We start from the raw sequence: 25324 nt of genomic DNA on the forward strand, positions 1-25324 counted from the left end.
TAGAGGGCATTGTGAGTATAGTAGGTAGAGAGCATTGTGAGTGCAGCAGGTAGAGAGCATTGTGAGTACAGTAGTTAGAGGACATTGTGAGTACAGTAAGTATAGAGCATTGTGAGTACAGTAGGTAGAGTGCATTGTGAATACAGTAGGTAGAGAGCATTGTGAGTACAGTAAGTAGAGAGCATTGTGAGTACAGCAGGTAGAGAGCATTGTGAGTACAGTAGGTAGAGAGCAATGTGAGTACAGTAAGTAGAGAGCATTGTGAGTACAGCAGGTAGAGAGCATTTGTGAGTACAGTAGGTAGAGAGCATTGTGAGTACAGTAGATAGAGAGCATTGTGAGTACAGTAAGTAGAGAGTATTGTGAGTACAGCAGGTAGAGCGCATTGTGAGTACAGCAGGTAGAGAGCATTGTGAGTAGAGTAGGTAGAGAGCATTGTGATTACAGTAGGTAGAGAGCATTGTGAGTACAGTAGATAGAGGGCAGGCTCCGAAATCTTCATCCAAGCCCAAGCGGGGGCTAGACATCCATCATCCGGCAGCTGAAGAGGTCCAGAAGAGGCTCCAAAGTCTTCATCCTATCCGGGAAGAAGAGGCGATCCGGACCGGCAACCATCTTGATCCAAGCGGCATCTTCTATCTTCATCCGATGATGACCGGCTCCATCTTGAAGACCTCCACCGCGGACCCATCTTCTTCTTCCGACGACTTCCCGACGAATGACGGTTCCTTTAAGGGACGTCATCCAAGATGGCGTCCCTCTAATTCCGATTGGCTGATAGGATTCTATCAGCCAATCGGAATTAAGGTAGGAAAATTCTGATTGGTTGATGGAATCAGCCAATCAGAATCAAGTTCAATCCGATTGGCTGAGTCAATCAGCCAATCAGATTGAGCTCGCATTCTATTGGCTGTTCCGATCAGCCAATAGAATGCAAGCTCAATCTGATTGGCTGATCGGATCAGCCAATCGGATTGAACTTGATTCTGATTGGCTGATTCCATCAGCCAATCAGAATTTTCCTACCTTAATTCTGATTGGCTGATAGAATCCTATCAGCCAATCGTAATTCGAGGGATGCCATCTTGGATGACGTCCCTTAAAGGAACCGTCATACGTTGGGAAGTCGTTGGAAGAAGAAGATGGGTCCGCGGTGGAGGTCTTCAAGATGGAGCCGGTCGTCATCGGATGAATATAGAAGATGCCGCTTGGATCAAGATGGTTGCCGGTCCCAATCGCCTCTTCTTCCCAGATAGGATGAAGACTTTGGAGCCTCTTCTGGACCTCTTCAGCCGCCGGATAATGGATGTCTAGCCCCCGCTTGGGCTTGGATGAAGATTTCGGAGCCTGGAACGATTGGTGATACCTGGCATGGTGAAGACAAGGTAGGAAGATCTTCAGGGGCTTAGTGTTAGGTTTATTTAAGGGGGGTTTGGGTTAGATTAGGGGTATGTGGGTTGTGGGTTTTAATGTTGGGGGGGTATTGTATGTTTTTTTTACAGGCAAAAGAGCTGAATTCTTTGGGGCATGCCCCACAAAAGGTCCTTTTAAGGGCTGGTAAGGTAAAAGAGCTTTGAACTTTTGTAATTTAGAATAGGGTAGGGCATTTTTTATTTTGGGGGTCTTTGTTATTTTATTAGGGGGCTTAGAGTAGGTGTAATTAGTTTAAAATTGTTGTAATTTTTTTCTAATGTTTGTAAATATTTTTTATTTTTTGTAACTTAGTTCTTTTTTATTTTTTGTACTTTAGTTAGTTTATTTAATTGTATTTATTTGTAGGAATTGTATTTAATTTATTTATTGATAGTGTAGTGTTAAGTTTAATTGTAGGTAATTTATTTAATTTATTTATTGATAGTGTAGTGTTAGGTTTAATTGTAACTTAGGTTAGGATTTATTTTACAGGTCATTTTGTAATTATTTTAACTAGGTAACTATTAAATAGTTCTTAACTATTTAATAGCTATTGTACCTGGTTAAAATAATTACAAAGTTACCTGTAAAATAAATATTAATCCTAAAATAGCTACAATATAATTATAATTTATATTGTAGCTATATTAGGATTTATTTTACAGGTAAGTATTTATCTTTAAATAGGAATAATTTATTTAATAAGAGTTAATTTATTTAGTTAGAATAAAATTATATTTAACTTAGGGGGGTGTTAGGGTTAGGGTTAGAATTAGCTTTAGGGGTTAAAAAATTTATTAGAGTAGCGGTGAGCTCCGATCGGCAGATTAGGGGTTAATACTTGAAGTTAGGTGTCGGCGATGTTAGGGAGGGCAGATTAGGGGTTATACTATTTATTATAGGGTTATTGAGGCGGGAGTGAGGCGGATTAGGGGTTAATAACTTTATTATAGTAGCCATGCGGTCCGCTCGGCAGATTAGGGGTTAATAAGTGTAGGTAGGTGGAGGCGACGGTGAGGGGGGCAGATTAGGGGTTAATAAATATAATATAGGGGTCGGCGGTGTTAGGGGCAGCAGATTAGGGGTTCATAGGGATAACGTAGGTGGCAGCGGCGTGCGGTCGGCAGATTAGGGGTTAAAAAATTTAATAGAGTGGCGGCGATGTGGGGGGACCTCGGTTTAGGGGTACATAGGTAGCTTATGGGTGTTAGTGTACTTAGAGCACAGTAGTTAAGAGCTTTATAAACCGGCGTTAGCCCAGAAAGCTCTTAACTACTGACTTTTTTCTGCGGCTGGAGTTTTGTCGTTAGATTTCTAACGCTCACTTCAGCCACGACTCTAAATACCGGCGTTAGAAAGATCCCATTGAAAAGAGAGGATACGCAATTGACGTAAGGGGATCTGCGGTATGGAAAAGTCGCGGCTGAAAAGTGAGCGTTAGACCCTTTAATGACTGACTCCAAATACCAGAGGGCGGTAAAAACCAGCGTTAGGAGCCTCTAACACTGGTTTTGACGGCTACCGCCCAACTCTAAATCTAGGCCTTAGTTTTTCTCCTTTTGACTGATATATCTGAAGGTTTGGTCCCCATGTTTTACTGACTGTGCTATCTTCTCTTCTGCATGAGTTTTAACCTTCCTAATTTACCTGCTAAGTCTTTTTTTGCAGGACTCTCCATATTTGCATATCATCATCTGACTATGTGTGTCTGTAATTTTTATGTTCTCTTTTTTTTTTCTTTACAGCACATGCTACTTCTTTGGGAAAACATATTGGTTTCCTCTTTCTGTTACTTTTACACTCATGTCTAATACAGTGTGTGGATGCATCATCAAAAAATACAGCTTTTCTTAGGCCCCCATAATAAGTGTTTGCCTTTTTAAATAGTTGTTTAGGAATTCTCCCATGTATGAAATTAAGTCTTCCTAAAGTCTAAAACGTTTGTTTTAGTCTGGGTGGACATTGCCTGCACATGAATACTAAGCTAAACAGATTAGTTCTCATTTACAGACACATCTAATACAGTATCAGTCACTGTTTGTAAGTATTACATCTTATATAGCTTCCTTTCTAATTGGTTCCTTACTCCATTGTTCAAGTGATTCCCCTTGCAAGGATTTGAGAATATACCTGTTTCTAGCTGATCTAGCGCAGAGAATTTTGCCATCCATGTCTTCAAAATTAAAGTTCCCCATTACTATAACCTTACCCTTCATGGTCATTTTGGTTATTTCTTCTAATAACAGATTGTCCAGTCTTTCATCCTGCAATGGAGGCTTATATACAACCTTTATTCTAAACACATTTTAACCCCAATTTCCACGGTCACCCAAATACTTTCCACATCATCATTAGTGATATCGCAAACTTTCCGTTCCGTTCAAAATTTTCCGTTCACGATCGGCGAACGCGAACTTCCGCAAATGTTCCCGAATGGGACTTTAATAGGCAGGCGAATTTTAAAACCCACAGGGACTCTTTCTGGCCACAATAGTGATGGAAAAGTTGTTTCAAGGGGACTAACACCTGGACTGTGGCATGCCAGAGGGGGATCCATGGCAAAACTCCCACATAAAATTACATAGTTGATGCAGAGTCTGGTTTTAATCCATAAAGGGCATAAATCACCTAACATTCCTAAATTGTTTGGAATAACGTGCTTTAAAACATCAGGTATGATGTTGTATCGATCAGGTAGTGTAAGGGTTACGCCCGCTTCACAGTGACAGACCAAACTCCCCATTTAACGCACCGCAAACAGTCCATTTGCACAACCGCAAACTCCCCATTTGTTCAAGGTTGGATACCAAGCTAGCCATGTCCCGTTCCTTGTCCTCACTGATATCATTGAAGGTCTCTTCCTCTACCCAGCAATGTACAACACCAAGGGTCCCCGAAAGGTGACAACAAGCCCCCTGGGACACCTGCTGTGTTTGGTCTTCCACCTCCTCAAAGCCACCTTCCTCCTCTGACTCCTCTTCTTCAGACTCCTCTCTCTGCGTTGCCTCTCTCTGCATTATTATAAGGTGTGTTAAGTAGTACTATTCCTATCAGTTTAATCCCTGTTCCGTCCCCTATCAGGGGACGTGTATATGGCATGGATTTTAGGAACCGGGAGATGGAAAAAGATGCTTGGTCGGTCCTCCTACTTCAAATTTGGGGCACTGCGCGTGCAATCGTGGCCGGACTTTTAGCCGACGGAATTTTGGCCGATGGACATTTGGCTGATGGACATTTGACCGAAACACAAGTGGCTGTCAGATAACAGTCCGGCCATGAGATAGATAGATTTGATAGATAGATAGATAGATAGATTAGGTAGATAGATCAATAGATTAAATAGATAGATTTGATAGATACGATAGATAGATTTGATAGATAGATAGATAGATAGATAGATAGATAGATAGATAGATAGATTTGATAGATAAATAGATAGATTTGATAGATAGATAATTTCCCAGACAGAGAATTAAAAGACGTGCCTCTGGGACCCATGGTAAGGTTCCCAGAGGCAGTTGCGGCGCCAGGGGACGTGTATATGGCATGGATTTTAGGAACTGGGAGATGGAAAAAGATGCTTGGTCGGTCCTCCTACTTCAAATTTGGGGCACTGCACGTGCAATCTACTGTGCCACCAGATATGAGTGGTGTGTTAAGTAGTACTATTCTTATCAGTTTAATCCCTGTTATGTCCCCTATCAGAGGACGTGTATATGGCATGGATTTTAGGAACGGGGAGATGGAAAAAGATGCTTGGTCGGTCCTCCTACTTCAAATTTGGGGCACTGCGCGTGCAATCTACTGTGCCACCAGATAGGAGTGGTGTGTTAAGTAGTACTATTCTTATCAGTTTAATCCCTGTTACGTCCCCTATCAGGGGACGTGTATATGGCATGGATTTAGGAACCGGGAGATGGAAAAAGATGCTTGGTGGAACCTCCTACTTCAAATTTGGGGCACTGCGCGTGCAATCGTGGCCGGACTTTTAGCCGACGGACATTTGGCAGACGGACATTTGGCCGACGGACATTTGGCCGAAACACAAGTGGCTGTCAGATAACAGTCCAGCCACGAGATAGATAGATTTGATAGATAGATAGATACATAGATTAGATAGATAGATCAATAGATGCAATAGATACATTTGATAGATACGATAGATAGATTTGATAGATAAATAGATAGATTTGATAGATAGATAGATAATTTCCCAGACAGAGAATTACAAAACGTGCGGTCGGGACCCATGGTAAGGTTCCCAGAGGCAGTTGCGGCGCCAGGGGACGTGTATATGTCATGGATTTTAGGAACCGGGAGATGGAAAAAGATGCTTGGTCGGTCCTCCTACTCCGCAGAGGCTGTCCTAGCACCCCGGTCATACAAATACTCGTTAACGGCTTTTTCTTGTTGGAGCAGGCGGTCGAACATTAGGAGTGTTGAGTTCCAATGTGTCGGGCTGTTGCAAATCAAGCGCCTCAGTGGCATGTTGTTTCGCCACTGGATAATGGAAAAGTGCACCATGGCCATGTAGGAACGCCTCAAATGGCCACACACCTTCCTGGCCTGCTTCAGGATGTCCTGTAAGCCTGGCTACTTATGCACAAAGTGTTGTACGATCAGATTACACAGATGTGCTATGCATGGCACATGTGTCAACTTGCCCAATTTCAATGCCGCCACCAAATTACTTCCATTGTCAGAAACCACTTTGCCAATCTCCAGTTGGTGCGGAGTCAGCCACTGATCCACCTGTGCGTTCAGGGTGGATAGGAGTGCTGGTCCAGTGTGACTCTCTGCTTTCAGGCAAGTCAACCCCAAGACGGCGTGACACTGCCATATCCGGGATGTGGAATAGTACATGGGGAGCTGGGGGGGTGCCGTTGATGTGGAGCAAGATGCAGCAGCAGAAGAGGACTCAGCTGAGGAGGTTATGGAAGAGGATGGAGTAGGAGGAGTAGAGGAGGTGGCAGCAGACCTGCCTGTAAGTCGTGGCGGTGTCACCAACTCCTCTGCAGAGCCATGAATTCCATGCTTGGCAGCCATCAGCAGGTTTACCCAATGCACAGTGTAGGTGATATACCTGCCCTGACCATGCTTTTCAGACCAGCTATCAGTGGTCAGATGGACCCTTGCCCCAACACTGTGTGCCAGACATGCCATTACCTTTCACACAATCGAGTACAGGTTGGGGATTGCCTTTTGTACGAAGAAATTTCGGCCGTGTACCTTCCACTGCGGTGTCCCAATAGCTAAAAAATTTTTGAACGCTTCAGACTCCACCAGCTTGTATGGTAAAAGCTGGCGGGCTAAGAGTTCAGACAAGCCAGCTGTCAGACGCCGGGCAAGGGGGTGACTTGTGACATTGGCTTCTTACGCTCAAACATGTCCTTGACAGACACCTGACTGTGGGCAGATGAGCAGGAACTGCTCTGGAAGAGAGACGGAGTGGCGGATGGTTGAGAGGGGGCAAGGAGGATAGCAGTGGTTGACGTGGCTGAAGATGCTGGACCAGGATGAGGATGGCGGCTTTGAGTTTGTGTGCTGCTGCTACTCATGTGTTGATCCCATAGGCGTTTGTGATGTGCGATCATGTGCCTTCGCAAAGCAGTTGTACCTAGGTGGTTGTTGGACTTCCCACGACTCAGTTTCACACAAAAAAATGCCACACTGCTGAGCTCTGCGATGACGGCATTCTGGTGGTGGCAACAGCATGTGTTGATTGGCGTGCTGTCTGGCTGACCCCGGGTGCCGATGCATGCTGTCTGACTGTGCCACTAGCTCCTTGCAACAACCTCCCCGTGCTTCCAACTCGTCTCCTCCTCCTCCTCTCTGTCTCACCATCTGAACTTCCCCCCTGTTCTTCTTCTCTTCTACTGGGCAACCACGTGACATCCACGGACGCATCGTCATCATCAACCGCTTCACTTGTATCTGACAAATCAACAAAGGAAGCAGCAGCGTGTACAACATCATCATCATTACATTGTACGTCCATGTCTGTAATGCTGCCTGACTGAGACATATCACTGTTATCTACATCCTCTGTCAATGATGGTTGCGCATCACTCATTTCTTTCAACTGATGTGTAAATAACTCCTCTGACAGATCCAGTGAAGCAGCTGTGGTGCTAGTGTTGGTGGTGGCGGCAGGCGGGTGAGTGGTAACTTGAGAGGTGCCCAAAGATAAGCTGGAGGAGGATGGTGCGTCAAGGTTCGGAGCGGAAGCTATAGAAGATTGGGTGTCCTGTGTTAAAAAGTCAACTATGTCCTCAGAACTTTTCGAATCCATGGGACGTGGCCTCTGAACAATCGGCATTATTCTAGGGCCAAAGGGAATCACAGCACCACGACTACGATGGCACCTGCGGTATGGCTTGCCTCTGCCTGTCATTTTTTTTTAAATGTACACTTACACTACTATTAAACAAGATATGAGTGGTGGCACTGGGCAAGTGGGCACAGTATATGCTGTGAGCCTGACACAAAAAAGCAGACTGATGTTTCACAGTCCAAAAAGTTTTTATTTTTTTAAATGTAATCATATACTATCTGTAGGGTTGACACACAGCCCACACTATAAGACCTAATTCCACATTAGTCTTCATTATTTTTCATTATTTTTCTTAAGTGTTTATAATTTAGCGCTGGTGTTACATCTTGCCTAATTTTACACTACTATTAAACAAGATATGAGTGGTGGCACTGGGCAAGTGGGCACAGTATACGCTGTGAGGCTGACACAAAAAAGCAGACTGATGTTTCACAGTCCAAAAAGTTTTTATTTTTTTAAATGTACACTTACACTACTATTAAACAAGATATGAGTGGTGGCACTGGGCAAGTGGGCACAGTATACGCTGTGAGCCTGACACAAAAAAGCAGACTGATGTTTCACAGTCCAAAAAGTTTTTATTTTTTTAAATGTACACTTACACTACTATTAAACAAGATATGAGTGGTGGCACTGGGCAAGTGGGCACAGTATACGCCGTGAGCCTTACAGAAAAAAGCAGACTGATGTTTCACAGTCCAAAAAGTTTATTTTGTTTTTAAATATACACTTACACTACTATTAAACAAGATATGAGTGGTGGCACTGGGCAAGTGGGCACAGTATACGCTGTGAGCCTGACACAAAAAAGCAGACTGATGTTTCACAGTCCAAATTTTTTTTTATTTTTTTAAATGTTCACTTACACTACTATTAAACAAGATATGAGTGGTGGCACTAGGCAAGTGGGCCCAGTATAAGCTGTGAGCCTGACACAAAAAAGCAGACTGATGTTTCACAGTCCAAAACGTTTTTTTTGTTTTTAAATGTACACTTACACTACTATTAAACAAGATATGAGTGGTAGCACTGGGCAACTGGGCACAGTATACGCTGTGAGCCTGACACAAAAAAGCAGACTGATGTTTCACAGTCCAAAAAGTTTTTATTTTTTTAAATGTACACTTACACTACTATTAAACAAGATATGAGTGGTGGCACTGGGCAAGTGGGCCCAGTATAAGCTGTGAGCCTGACACAAAAAGCAGACTGATGTTTCACAGTCCAAAAATTTTTTTTTGTTTTTAAATGTACACTTACACTACTATTATGTCAACACAAAGAGAATAAATAACAATAATATTTCAGCACAACAAACACAATAGAAATATAAAAAATGCAAAAAAGTCTTAATGTAGAGTGTTTCTCTAATTTCTGTTCTTAATGCTTATAAAGCAATATTATGGTGACAAATGTATCCTATGGAGTAGATACAACGTAGATACTATAATGTAGTAGGTGTCTCCTTACCGGAATTACCCTCAATCGTATGAGGTAATGTATGCTCTCAAATGATAGCCAAGGCAGCCCTGGATCTGTGGTGATGTTTCATCTGTAACGATTCCCTATGCAGTAGTAAGCTTGTTCTTTACTTTGCTCTTGTGCATGCTATTTGTCGAATGGAAACTTCCAAAACTTTTCCTGTAAGGATCCTCCTTGTGGTCTCCCAGGAGTATGGTATTCCTCCGAGGTGATATTTATAAAAGGGAAAAGAACAAACGGCACATAGCGTAATACTGTTTTGGATAGTAAATTTATTACAGACACATAAACACTATGCACTTACATTAAAAACCCTCAATCCGTGATGAGGTAAGCATTCACATATATAGATAGGTATAGATGTAGATTGGACCAGGCCAATATGTATTAGCAGGACAAAATGGTTTTCCTCATATACAGTAGGTAGGGTGAAAGGTGCTACACCCAATAGAGACAATAGGTGACAATAGTTGGTCTGTAAAAATATAGGGTAAAATTTTTTTGGATTCCAAAAAATCCGGTTATACACATATAAATACAATAAAAACCTGAGTGAAACAGAGTTATTAGCTCAATTGTTTCTGTAAAATATACGTGACTCCAAAAAGTCTATGGGATTGCAGTGCACTTGCAAAACCGAAATGGATGGGTGTACACAGCTAAAAGAAGGGTTAACTGTGAGCCCAGCGGAACACTTGAAGCGTATGTTTACTAAGGGTGATACTACCACCTGTATGCGATATAGTCAATCTTAGGTGTTAAGAGCGAGCTGAAAAAAAACGGACCCGCTGTGGGTGTGAAACTGCACTGCCACTTCAAAACATTAATTCTTATGCGTTTCAAAGTTTAGCTATTCGGTACTTCTTCGTCAGAGGTGTGGTATTGTGCATTTCGTCCGGTATTTAATTTAAAGGAAGCGAAGGGGAGTGGTTTCACTACACCACGTATGACGTCATTGAGTAGCGGTCCTCAGCCGCCAATCCTAGGTAATGTTTATCCAATTACCTTAGTAACGGGGAAGCTGCCTCTCGTTATGTTGTGTAAACATACTGCGTTCACTATGTTCTATTGCAGTCCCAGATGAAGAGAATGTTCGTTCTTCTAGACAAATATTTATTGCAATTGAATTGGAGAACCAATTACTGAATTCATTTATAAACTAATGAATGTACTGCTTGCGAGGTGCGTTGTATGTGGTAACCATGGTGACAAAGCAGCTGTCTCACATACTAGTATGTATCGTACTGTGTTCTCAGTACAAACTAAAAGGGGAGTGAAGTACTCCTTGTAAGTTTATTGTGTCATGATTTGCTGTGGGATTTGATTCTCCTAAATCATGATTAGACTGGAACTAAGTACTATTAAAAAGAGTTTGTTATTATTTACTGAGAAATTTAATACCTGTTTGGGCATATTTAGTGTAAGTAAAACCCCTAAATGTAATGTACATTATAATATAGGCAGTGAATTTGTTTTATACACTAAAAGTATTACTAGGGGAGTTATATTTGTTTTTACTAACAAGGAATTGTTCCGTGACAGTTGTACAAGCCATTTATTTTGTATCAATGGCAACAAACGTTGCCTAAAAAGCAAAATACTTTTTTGCATTTTTTATATTTCTATTGTGTTTGTTGCGCTGAAATATTATTGTGATTTATTCTCTTTGTGTTGACATTTTCTAAAGTGTTAAGGGTACACTTAATCATCTTTTCAAGCGGCACAATCATATACTATCTGTAGGGTTGGACACACAGCCCACACTATAAGACCTAATTCCACATTAGTCTTCATTATTTTTCATTATTTTTCTTAAGTGTTCATAATTTAGCTCTGGTGGTTACATCTTGCCTAATTTACACTACTATTAAACAAGATATGAGTGGTGGCACTGGGCAAGTGGGACCAGTATAAGCTGTGAGGCTGAAACAAAAAAGCAGACTGATGTTTCACAGTCCAAAAAGTTTTTTTTTTTTTTAAATGTACACTTACACTACTATTAAACAAGATATGAGTGGTGGCATTGGGCAAGTAGGCACAGTATACGCTGTGAGCCTGACACAAAAAAGCAGACTGATGTTTAATAGTCCAAAAAGTTTTTATTTTTTTAAATGTACACTTACACTACTATTAAACAAGATATGAGTGGTGGCACTGGGCAAGTGGGCCCAGTAAAAGCTGTGAGCCTGACACAAAAAAGCAGACTGATGTTTCACAGTCCAAAACGTTTTTTTTTGTTTTTAAATGTACACTTACACTACTATTAAACAAGATATGAGTGGTGGCACTGGGCAAGTGGGCACAGTATACGCTGTGAGCCTGACACAAAAAAGCAGACTGATGTTTCACAGTCCAAAAAGTTTTTATTTTTTTAAATGTACACTTACACTACTATTAAACAAGATATGAGTGGTGGCACTGGGCAAGTGGGCACAGTATACGCTGTGAGCCTGAAACAAAAAAGCAGACTGATGTTTCACAGTCCAAAAAGTTTTTTTCTTTTTAAATGTACACTTACACTACTATTAAACAAGATATGAGTGGTGGCACTGGGCAAGGGGACACAGTATACGCTGTGAGCCTGATACAAAAAAGCAGACTGATGTTTCACAGTCCAAAAAGTTTTTATTTTTTTAAATGTACACTTACACTACTATTAAACAATATATGAGTGGTGGCATTGGGCAAGTGGGCCCAGTATAAGCTGTGAGCCTGACACAAAAAAGCAGACTGAGTTTTCACAGTCCAAAAGTTTTTTGTTTTTTAAATGTACACTTACACGACTATTAAAACAAGATATGAGGTGGTGGCACTGGGCAAGTGGGGCACAGTATACGCTGTGAGCCTGACACAAAAAAGCAGACTGATGTTCACAGTCCAAAAAGTTTTTTTTTTTTTAAATGTACACTTACACTACTATTAAACAATGTAATGAGTGGTGCACTGGGCAAGTGGGCACAGTATACGCTGTGAGCCTGACACAAAAAAGCAGACTGATGTTTCACAGTCAAAACATTTTTTTTTAAATGTACACTTACACTACTATTAACAAGATATGAGTGGTGGCACTGGGCAAGTGGGCCCAGTATAAGCTGTGAGCCTGAAGCAAAAAAGCAGACTGATGTTTCACAGTCCAAAAAGTTTTTTTTGTTTTTAAATGTACACTTACACTACTATTAAACAAGATATGAGTGGTGGCACTGGGCAAGTGGGCACAGTATACGCTGTGCGCCTGACACAAAAAAGCAGACTGATGTTTCACAGTCCAAAAAGTTTTTATTTTTTTAAATGTACACTTGCACTACTATTAAACAAGATATGAGTGGTGGCACTGGGCAAGTGGACACAGTATACGCTGTAAACCTGATACAAAAAAGCAGACTGATGTTTCACAGTCCAGTGTTGTCTTACAGCGCTAAAAATGTGGACCTGTAGCTCCTGTCTGGAGTGGGTCCCCAAATACCCACAAATGGAAAAGTATGCAAAATAGTGGTCAGAAAGGAGTGCCAATTGATGGCAAGGTCCGATAGAATTTGAGTGTGAATAATGTAATAGTGGTTCGTATAAATAACGATATAGCACTATAGCTTAGCTACAATTATGGTGATTGTGCTGCATTAATGTATAGATTAAAATATATGTGTGGCACAAGATGGTACATAAAAGTATTTAATACACATTGAACATTTAAAACATAGGTATCGTTAAAACAAATATATTATTAAAAGAACGGCAAGAAATGGTGTATAAAAGCATATAAAAACAGAAAACACGCGTGTGTAGCTTGTTCACTACAGGTTTGTAGTGATAGATCATAAAATGGGTTGCCTAAGTGTGAACCTCATACTGGAATAAACATTAAATGTTGACTAAATATTGATGATGCTAAATGTTGGAAGTGCTGGAAGGACAGCAAATATATATAGAGTTTCTAACACATATATATGCAGTGTCTTATATATAGTTATATTGACATAGACAGGGAAATAGTAACAATTAACATAAAAAAAGGATAATGTCCAGTAGTCACATCAAAAGATAAGGAATGTGAAAAAAGTTCTGTTATATATATCCAAAAAGTGAAAAGTTAAAGGGACATTATACACTCATTTTTTCTTTGCATAAATGTTTTGTAGATGATCTATTTATATAGCCCATAAAGTTTTTTTTTTTAAATTAATGTATAGTTTTGCTTATTTTAAATAACATTGCTCTGATTTTCAGACTCCTAACCAAGCCCCAAAGTTTTATGTGAATACCGTCAGCTACCTTCTACAGCTTGCTCCTGTTTGTGTAAAGGGTCTTTTAATATGCAAAAGAAGGGGGAGGGGGGGAGTGTCTTATTTGTCACTTGCAGTGGGCTTTCCAGCTACCTTTTCAACAGAGCCAAACTGACAGCTTCTAAGTAAGTTTTTAAACAGTTTTATACTGGATTTTTATATTGGTATCTGTGCATCTTATTCTTTATAGTAGTGTCTATTACATGCAGTTATATGAAAATGAGTGTATACTGTCCCTTTAATAAACCATCCAATTTGGTGTGATCCAAAATCGTGATGCAAATAAATCCAAAACAATATAAATCCAAAAAAAAAATTGTTTTAAAAGTAATTAATCCAAAAGTTCAATCCAAAATAGTGATAGAAATAAATCCATAAAAAATAATAAAAAATCCAAAAGTTAAATCAACTAGTGTGTACACAAACTAGTGAGAGTGATCACAGAAAAGGTATTGGTTAACATCTAAATCAATTCTGGATGTGAAAAAAGGAATTGTAATCCCATGTAGAAAGTGGTGGAGAAGAAAAATAGAAAAAAGAATACAAAAAATAAAAATAAAAATAATTCTGGGAAGTCTTCAAAACCTGTAGATGAAAAATAATAACATAGTATAATACTGTATTAGAATTCAATAATCAAGGAAAATAGCTCACCATAACTTTGTCAACGCGTTTCGGCCCACAGGAGAGGCCTTTATCAAGACTATGGTATGGTGTGGGTGAGCTAAGATCTTTATACCCCTCTCTAACCAATCATATTACACTCGGATTGCGCCAAATTTTCACGCCAAAATCGTAATACCGGAAGTGGTAAACTGGAAGTGTTTATCTGTATATTGAAATGGTTCAGTTCTATCTTTATGATATTCTTATTTATTGGTTAAAAAGGCTTATGTGGGAACATTATCTTAGATGTTCTTAATATGCTCTTTCAGTTGCCCTGTGTTTTTGCCATGTCGGTTCTGTTTGTGGTAAGCAGTTGCGCTTAACCGGAAGTTGTTAAACCGGAAGTAGCGAAAAATGTAAACATCCGGTGGAGCTATACCGGATGTTGCGCTTTACCGGATATGGTTAGACCGGAAGTAGCGCTTTACCGGATGTGGTTGGACCGGAAGTGGCAAAAAAGTAAACAGAGCCGATATCTATAATCTGAAATTTGATTCCCTTTTGGTGTATATAAAAAAATTTTTTGATTGGTTAGAGTGTCCGGTATATGTATAAAGAGTATGTGTGTATCTATCTATATCACGTATATAGCATACATGATGTTGAGTTCTGGAAACTTTTATTTTTCATTTTCCATTATCAGTCTAGTTAGAACTAGCTTAATTGTTGAATAGCTATGGGAGCAATATAGTAAACTTATATTGAAATAAAATACGGATAGAGAGGAAACTTGTCTTTATCTAAGTGTTTTAATAGTAATTTTAAGATAGATAGAGACTGGTTTAGGAAAAATGTAGGGATCTAATTGATTAGTTTTATGTTAATGAATTATGATAATGAATTAAAAAAAATTTAAAAAATTTTTTTGGATAATGAATTAAAAAATTAAAAATGTGGTGGGGGATACTCTTAATTCAAGTATCTAATGTAAGGTGTATTGTTTGGGTGCCCTTTTAATTAGCATATATATATGTGTAATTGGTTCTTAGCCTAGTTGGCATATACTGAGAATCATTTATAGGTGGTATAATCTGTTTGTTAATCAATGTATATGTGCCTCCAGTTTTCTTATCAGTATTACCTTATGTTACTGCTATATTAGTATAGGGACATATCTCCCCACTGCAAGTGATGTCTTAAATTGTATCTTTATCCTTATAGAAGGTCAGGCTTAGATTGTTTTTTAACCTGCTATGTTAAATATCTTAAATAACGAGGCTACTAAAGTAAGTGTCGAATCTAATATGGCTGATTGTTTCTCCTATATTCCGTACACTGTTGATGTATTAAGGGGTTATATCTTATTGATATTGTTGGCATCTGAAAGGTCCCTCAGATCAATTATAGGGTTTTTTCTAAGGCTAATCATATGAACATATGGATGAAGCAGTGGGACTGGATGGATTTGCCTAAGAGATCCTTATGTAGATCCATATGGGTCATCTTCATTAGATATATTTGGAAGTATGTGAGTCTTATTGTGCCACATGTTGACCTAGATGTATTCCTTCTATGTAGGGGCAACAATATTTCGGATAGGTGTCTAAGGGTCAAGATCATGTGTGTTTCAGACTTAGCAAATGTTACTATTTCCCTGTCTATGTCAATATAACTATATATGAGACACTGCATATATATGTGTTAGAAACTCTATATATATTTGCTGTCCTTCCAGCACTTCCAACATTTAGCATCATCAATATTTAGTCAACATTTAATGTTTATTCCAGTATGAGGTTCACACTTAGGCAACCCATTTTATGATCTATCACTACAAACCTGTAGTGAACAAGCTACACAAGCGTGTTTTCTGTTTTTATATGCTTTTATACACCATTTCTTGCCGTTCTTTTAATAATATATTTGTTTTAACGATACCTATGTTTTAAATGTTCAATGTGTATTAAATACTTTTATGTACCATCTGTGCCACACATATATTTTAATCTATACATTAATGCAGCACAATCACCATAATTGTAGCTAAGCTATAGTGCTATATCGTTATTTATACGAACCACTATTACATTATTCACACTCAAATTCTATCGGACCTTGCCATCAATTGGCGCTCCTTTCTGACCACTATTTTGCATACGATGTTTCACAGTCCAAAAAGTTTTTATTTTTTTAAATGTACACTTACACTACTATTAAACAAGATATGAGTGGTGGCACTGGGCAAGTGGGCCCAGTATAAGCTGTGAGCCTGACACAAAAAAGCAAACTGATGTTTCACAGTCCAAAAAGTTTTTTTTGTTTTTAAATGTACACTTACACTACTATTGGACAAGATATGAGTGGTGGCACTGGGCAAGTGGGCACAGTATATGCTGTGAGCCTGACACAAAAAAGCAGACTTATGTTTCACAGTCCAAAAAGTTTTTATTTTTTTAGATGTACACTTACACTACTATTAAACAAGATATGAGTGGTGCCACTGGGCAAGTGGGCACAGTATACGCTGTGAGCCTGACACAAAAAAGTAGACTGATGTTTCACAGTCCAAAAAGATTTTTTTTTTAAATTTACACTACTGTTACACCAGATATGAGTGGTGGCACTGGGCAAGTGGCACAGTATTCGCTGTGAGCCTGGCACACACGCTGGCAGGCAGGCAATTGCAATTAGATTACACAAGCAGACTGATGTTTCACAGTCAAATTTTTTTTTTTTAAATTTACACTACTGTTACAACAGATATGAATGGTGGCACTGGGCAAGTGGGCACAGTATACGCTGTGAGCTTGGCACACACGCTGGCAGACAGGCAACTGCAATTAGATTACACTAGCAGACTGATGTTTCACAGTCGAAAAAGTTTTTTTTTTAAATTTATACTACTGTTACACCAGATATGAGTGGTGGCACTGGGCAAGTGGGCCTGGCACACACGCTGGCAGGCAGGCAACTGCAATTAGATTACACTAGCAGACTGATGTTTCACAGTCAAAAAAGTTTTTTTTTTTTTACATTTACACTACTGTTACACCAGATATGAGTGGTGGCACTGGGCATGTGGGCCTGGCACACACGCTGGCAGGCAGGCAACTGCAATTAGATTACACTAGCAGACTGATGTTTCACAGTCAAAAAAGTTTTTTTTTTTAAATTTACACTACTGTTACACCAGATATGAGTGTTGGCACTGGGCAAGTGGGCCTGGCACACACGCTGGCAGGCAGGCAACTGCAATTAGATTATACTAGCAGACTGATGTTTCACAGTCAAAAAAGGGTTTTTTTTAAAAAATTACAGTACTGTTACACCAGATATGAGTGGTGGCACTGGCAGCAGAGATTAGATGAGTCCTTCAGGACTGTAGTGGACACTGAATACACTAGCCTAGCTATCAATTTCCCTATTAAATCACCAGCAGCTACACTCTCCCTCCTCTCACTAACAATGCCGCTTCCGAATGAATCTAAAATGGCTGCTGTCCAGGAGTTGGGAGGGTCTGGGAGGGAGGGTCTGCTGCTGATTGGCTGGAATGTGTCTGCAGACTGTGAGATACAGGGTCAAAGTTTACTCAATGATGGCGAATAGGGGGCGGATCGAACATCGCATATGTTCACCCGCCGTTGCGAACGCGAACAAGCTATGTTCGCCGGGAACTATTCGCCGGCGAACTATTCGCGACATCACTATTCATCATTATTTCTTACAATTTCAGTAACCCTTATATTTTCTTTTACATACAGAGCAACTCCTTCACATTTCTTTACTACTGTTTTTTTTTTTTTATTATTTGTTTTTAAATAATGTGTATCCAGGTATGATTTTGTCCCAATCATGAGAATCGTTTTACCATGATTCTGTTATCACTACTAAATGCAAGTTGTACCTAGTTATTATTAAAGAGAGTCCATGTAACTTTAACTTGGACTAACAGTTTTGACATGCTGTGGGGGGAAGGTGGATATATTAATTCTACCCCTCTTTACTAGTTTAAATGATTTATAATAAAGCATTTTAGCTCCTCTCCCAGATACTATGTTCGTTTACTATCCAAATGAAAGCAATCTCTCTTAAATAACCTTGTATCTTAACAAACAGAGCTATAATTACCAATAAAACCAAATCCTCTTTCCCTGCACCCGTTAAATAACCAAGAATTACATTTTATTATTTGCACCATCTTTCCTGCTTCCTGGCCATACACAGGTAAAATAGCAGAAAATGATACAATTGATTCCACATGCTCTTGATTGCCTGGGTCACAAAACTCTTTCTGAACAACAGCAACATCATTACTAGCCAGATCATTTGTTCCTAAATAAACAATCACATCTAACTCACTTTCTGCTTTAACAATTCTTAAAATAGGATTCTTATACCTGTGAGCATGATTGGACGATTGGACAATCTTTGTGAGCTTTAGCATATCTTATCCTTTTCACCCTGTTCCCCTTCTGAAATAAGTGGTTTCTTGGCTGCTACCCTTCCACATATCATTTTTTTTTTAGAAAAAACTGCTCCAAAACAAAGCGTGCTCAAATAGTACAGAATTTTTTGGAACATGCCAACAAATCTAGACAGGTCACAGACATATAGACCTAACATTTTTAGCGCCGTCACACCTGCGCTTCATCAAAGGTAAGTGATACTCACAAACAGGATGCATTATATAGGAACCATCAACCAATAATTTGAGAGCAGGCATATACTTCTTCCTGACACACACCCCCTTTGAGAAAGCCGTGAGAACGGCGAAATATGTTAGGGAATTTGTGAGTTAGTGACAGATATTAGGGTACACCAGCATACTTGTAACATTAATACACTACCCTGGTCCAAAGCTGCGTTTCAGCACACGAACCCATAAGTGCTCATACTTAACTTGATATTATAATCTTACAGGTATTACCTACAAAGTAGTCTGAAGTTAAGTATTGGTGCAAACAATTTGCTAGCGTTTGGCGCCACAACGGATTCAAAATTTGTTACCAGGTGTTACCTAGTGTCACGGACTAATGCTTATGTTTGCATTTATTTAACTTTGTTATTGGCTATAGAATTATAATAACCTAGGTGTCACAATACAAGTGGCTACTCTGAATAACTAAGGCATAAGCAGCCCCTCATATGTTTTTTGAGGTGAATCTCGATGTAGCCACTGGTGGTTAAGATGTAACAAATCAAACCAACTGTAGCTATACCGCTCCAGACATACCTTACAGGGTGTCACAGTACAATCTGTTCCAGTGATGAATTCATTGGGAAATATAAATTAACCACATGACTATAGATTAAAGCCAAATAGCAATTGGTTTCTGTTCCCCTCCAGTGATCAATTCTATAAGAATTGTTACAATAGTTCCTCAAACACAGCTAAATAGCAGACTTGCAAAAACATTGTGCTTGTTTTGGAGAGAAAGGTGATTTCAACCATAATATATATAACATTTTGGAGACTATAAATCAATTCTGTTGATAAATCAGATATATATTCCAAACTGTTATTAATCCTATGAGATAATATCTGACGAAAAGATACTTAAGTATGCAAATTCCAACTGTTATTAACCCTATGAGATATTACTCAAATATTTGTTGTTAAAATATCTAAGTATGCACCAAACACACTGACTGGTAAATTTGTTATGGTATTTTGTAACCATCTTTAAATTTATAAGGTGCAAACGCATCCAAATAAAGTGATGACATCTTTCCATTTCTGAAACATACATAAAATAATAAGAGGTCGTCAAGTTTGGTACCGGGTTCAACAAATAATTATCTATTCAGCACCAAATCAATACGACATTCATTATGCTGATTCTCTAAATCCACGTGTCACCAGACACTACAATACTAGTGTAACCTCATATAGGTATAATATTATTGCCTCTATTTGAGAGCTAATAATTAACCTCTAGTAGTGGAAACTTAGAATTATCTGATTAAATGTGTGCTTATATATTTTCAGAACTCTGAATATTGAATACCCAGGTATCGTCATGCCTAGTATACTTTTAGAATTTGCTACCTAATTCCACAATTGAGGAATAAATTACTTATCTCATTACCCTACCAAGAGTTTTCTGTTTTTAATTTGCACATCCCTATATTTTAACTCTGTTTTTATGTGTATATAATAAAAGTTATGTTTTACTAATTCCAATGAGATCTCTCTAACCATTTGGAGTTCACTTTGAACACAGTTATCTTATGCTCTAATTGCCTACAAAGAGTGCTAACAGTGTATTCTAAGATGGGCTCTTAACCCATCACATTTTTGTTTTGAGAATTTAATACACAGCACCACTCACCCCTGTATATAGCTACGAAGCTAATGAATACAATGAAGGTGTAGGCTTCGAAACTTTATAGGTAGTGCCACTGAACCCCCCTTTTTCTTCAAATATACTTCTTCCTATTAACCCTTTCTTCACATCTTAAATGTAATTTTTTTTTTTAAATTCTTTTTATTAAAGAAACACAGGTACAGTTAGACAATTGTATGCGTATACAGAGTAAAATTATAGACAATTCAAGATGTGCATATGAAATAAGCATTACATATATCAGCAGCCACAGTGTAATTATTACCACGGGTATCAAAGAAGGGCTGCAGGTTGTGTTTCCGTCCTCTATAAGTAGCTATCATTATAGTCCTTCTATATTACTCAAAACAGAGAAGTCCTTGTGAGAGGGGCTTTATCAAGTTGGCCAGGTATCCATTCATGTATAATCCATGTTTCTTATTTTTTAATATAATAACAAACAAAACAACTTAACCAAACTAAATATATAAACTAAACACTTCCCTAATTGACCAAAAGATGTCAGAGGTATGCCATTCCCAATATATGTATAGGAGGAAGGATAGTATATATATTTCCCAATATTGTAAGATAGGCAAACTTGTGGAGTTAATCAATGAACCTGCCGAAGTGTAGTTGATAAGAGCGCTATTGAAAAGAGGTATATCTGGTTCTATTAATGAGTTATACCATCCAATATTTTCCCCTAAATAAACAGTGGTCTAGCGGTTAACTGAGGAGGTATAAGTGCGTATGATGTGTACAAGCCTAATTGACTTAGAATGAAATAACCTATATGAATTAATGTTTAAATTTGCACTTGCTGTGACACTTTAGTTTCCAAGATATGCCTTAAGATGTGATTGAAGCTAAATTACACTAAAATTATATTGCAACTCTCTTAAATATAGGTTTCACTGCAAGTGGCTTATAACATGTGTAAAAGACCTCGCTATTGGGGATAACTAGGGTACATGTGAAATAGCCATATTAAGATTTTAGCAGGGTGATGAGACTTATTGAGAATGACTAGGAGGCAAAAAAAAAAAATTAAAAATCACAAAACTGAAATCAAACACCTGTACAATAACAAAATACAACATAGCCAAGTCCAAACAAATTAGGGCGTCTGCTGTCTTACTCTAGATTCTCCTAACGTTGACTAAACTCAATATCTGGAGAATATACTCTCCCTTTCTACACCTCTCCACCAGTGTATATGGCAGAAAGCAGCTAACTATGGAACAACCTAGAAGATCTGGCTGCCTAGCTGAACCTTATCTCCTCATTGCTGAATTACCCTAGTGCAGGAGCTAGAAACCTAATATAATATATTAATTGTAGGTGAGTCCTTTTGTTATTAATATGATACATGACTATGGTATAAGAAAGGATTTTTACATTAGGATCTAAGGATTAGAACACAAATCCAGTTGATTAATGGAAAAATATAGTAATGGCTATTAATTGAAAGTGTCATTCAAAATGATAAGTGCATAAACTGCGTATCTAAATGTGTAGCTGACAAATTGCTTTTTGCAATCCTCATATCTAAGAACAAATGCACGATCCCATCTGCTGATATAGAGTAGTGTGTCATTTGTTACAGTAAAAAAAAATTTGGTGTAAGTGAACAAAAGGGTATTACAAGTTATGCAAATAAATGACTGCGTTTGTTTCTGTAAGAGGAAAAATGAAGCATCAGTACAAGCCGTAGGTTGAGGATATAAATAAGTCAGCATGCTGTAAAGAGTATAAAGTATGCATTTTGTCAATATTTCAGAGTATCCCATAGTACGGAACACAGAGAAATAAAAGTACTTGCTGAGTAGGGGCAGCACCCCTCAACTGCAGAGCTGACATCATATTCGAGAATATCCCCAGTTTAGCACTGAGATACAAAGTTCTGAGCTCCATAACGGGTCACCTCTGATGCGGTTAACACAGGCGGTTAAACTGACCCATATTGGCTTTCTCCATAGTAACAGTCAGCCTATGCCCTTTGGTCTACGGGTGTACCGTATGTTGCTGAGGTGTCCAGCTGCAGACCCAGCACCCAGGGAAGCGCTGGTAGAAGAAGTATAGTTGGGAAAGACTTGCACAGGGGCCTGCTGATATCGGGGGGTTGCAGCAGCGGGTAACCAGGTGTTCGCCTGTGGCGGAGCCGCATCATGCAGATCCTTGTCGCCTTGTTTCCTTATTCGGGGGGTTAGGAATGTACCCATTGATAAAATGGTGGGTGAGGGGTCCGCAGCTAAGTCAGCAGGTCCAGGAGTGCCCTCGGCAGCATGAGGGGTCAGACAAACATCCCAGAGATCCTGAGTCGAAACAGCCAGGTCCGGAAAGAGAAACGCTGAGTCTGTGACTTCAGTGTTCCATTGCAGCTGGGCTTGAGGTGTGTGCTGCAGTTTCAATATAGAATGGTAAGTTTGCGTAGGCACCAAGTAGTCTTCTTGAGGGCAAGGTTTCTTAATAGCCCGGATTGTCTCATGCAGTGTCTCGTAACTAGAGAACAGACGTTCAAATGCCGGCCCGAATACACTAAGAATCTGCGTGGCAATATTGTTTTCCTACTCCATTGTTCTGTACAGGAAGTTAATATGTACAAAATCCCTTGTGGATTACTTTTCAGTGAAATGACCTCCGGGGAAGAAGAGAGTGGTTTTCTTCTATCTGCTAAAAGTTCCCGGACAGCTTCTCTGTCAAGGGAGATACAGATGGCATAGAAAGATGAGGTTATAAGCTATGTTAGAAGAGGTTCTCTGCAGAGCAACAAAAACTTGCATCCATCTTCTAGAGCCGCCCACCGGAAGTCATCTTAAATGTAATTTATGCATAGATCCATTGTTGAAATGTGAATTTATTCATCAAAAGACACACACATAAATAACAGATAAATACTTCAACAGAGAAACGAAGAAAGAGAAGAAGGGAATAGAGAAATAAATATGATAACTATATATATTTCTGATATACTATTTTCAATAATATACACTAATAATATATCTTACTCCATCATATGGTCATATTATAAACAATCTCCAGTTTAAAATTAAATAAAAATATAAAATATTAAGTAACTAAGGGGCAGGAAGAAACATAGCAAAATAACAAAGTAGAAATACTCATAATTAAAAATTAACAAATAATAAACAATACAAAACAAGGAAAAGAAAATTTTAAGTCACAAATAGATCAACATCTAATCTCATGTTCATAACCTCAGGGGTCCTTGTTTTTAAATTCAAAATCCAATAGACCTCTCTTTTTAATAATAAACCTAACCTATCTCCTCCTCTAGGGAATTTGTGTAACATCTCTATTCCCATAAATAAGAAATATTTTGTACCTGGACCATGTTGCCTAAACTGCTTTGCAACTGGTGTTCTAGCAATATCCTCACTGAGGGACAGGAGATGTTCACAGGAGGAGATAGGTTTATTATTAAAAGAGAGGTCTATTGGATTTTGGAGTTTAAAGCAAGGGCCCCCAGATTTGTTGTCATGTTCCAATACATTCTTTACTAAATGAGCACATTTTTGTTTTAGAGCAGTTCTTTATGAATTTTTCGTATGTGAACAGTAGGCTTGAAGTAATTCTTTGACTGCTTCACACAGCAACCTTCACTGCACCCCCAAACAATCATGCTACTCAGTATTTGTTACATCTAATATCACTCTGCTAATTGGACTTGTTGCATTCAACATTACTTTGATACACAGAGCTGACACACAAAAACCATAACTACATGCCCATTACCTGTGACATGGAACCAATCCTGGGTCATCTAGGAGGCGCACACTCCACCACGACTGGAAAACCATGACACACAGGCTTGGAAAAAGCCAGGCTAAACACCTGACCTCGACGGAGACAAGCTGGGAGAAAGTGGAGATACCACTACAAAGACTCCTAGTGGTACTTTGAAAGGACCCTGCAGCTACTTATGGGAATTCCTGAGTAACCTAAACTCTAGTGAACTAAGCAACAAGCTACAACACCGATACACATATGCTCCACACACTTAGCATTTATGACTTAGCTTTTATAACAGCATTTTGATGTGACATGTGCACTGAGCTATTCATACACTTGAGTGGATATTATTTTATTTTCTATTCCTTCTGTACACTGAATTTTAGAAGGACCACACAAGCATAACAAGTGGCCAACAAAACAGTTTCATGTGATTTTCCCACTGAGCAACTGAAGTACTATACAAGTCTAATAAATTAACTGATCATTTGTTCCTTTATCACTATGAGTGGACACTATATTATTTTTGGACTACAGCCACACTTGTATGGGACTTTAAGCTAAGAAGGAAAAATTCCTTTTTTGTTACCCTTCCACAAAGACCAGTCCTGATCAAGCGTCTTCGGACTGTAAAAGGGTAACTTGGCATCCAGATGAAGCTGTCAGATGCTGAGCCAGGTCCTTGCTAAACTTCCGATCTGTCAAAAAATAAACTGTGAGAAATTTCTCATCAGCTTTTTTAAGTTTTCTTTTCCTTCCAGTCCTTTTTTTTCCCCTGACGTCTCCTAATTTTTTAATTTCTCTATAACAGCTTGAATACCACATCTTGAGTATCCAGTTTGTTTGCTGATTTCCCTTTGAGAGTAGCCTTGCTGGTGCAAAAGTATAATTTTATGTCTGTCAAATTCTGTAATCTTTGGCATTTTGAATGGAATGATGTGATTGAAAGTTGGTCTTATTAGCAAGCTTCTAATTAATTAAACTCATTCCACATGTGTATGCAATGATGAAGCATGTCTTGCACAAACCTGGTCAATAGACTTTTTTCATAGCAGTCATTTTGACATGAAATAGTAGGACAAATACTGGTGTTAGCAATGACATTAATTTGGGTTCCATTTCATTTA

The sequence above is a fragment of the Bombina bombina genome, chromosome 5 (genome assembly GCF_027579735.1).
Source record: "Bombina bombina isolate aBomBom1 chromosome 5, aBomBom1.pri, whole genome shotgun sequence".
NCBI lineage: Eukaryota > Metazoa > Chordata > Amphibia > Anura > Bombinatoridae > Bombina > Bombina bombina.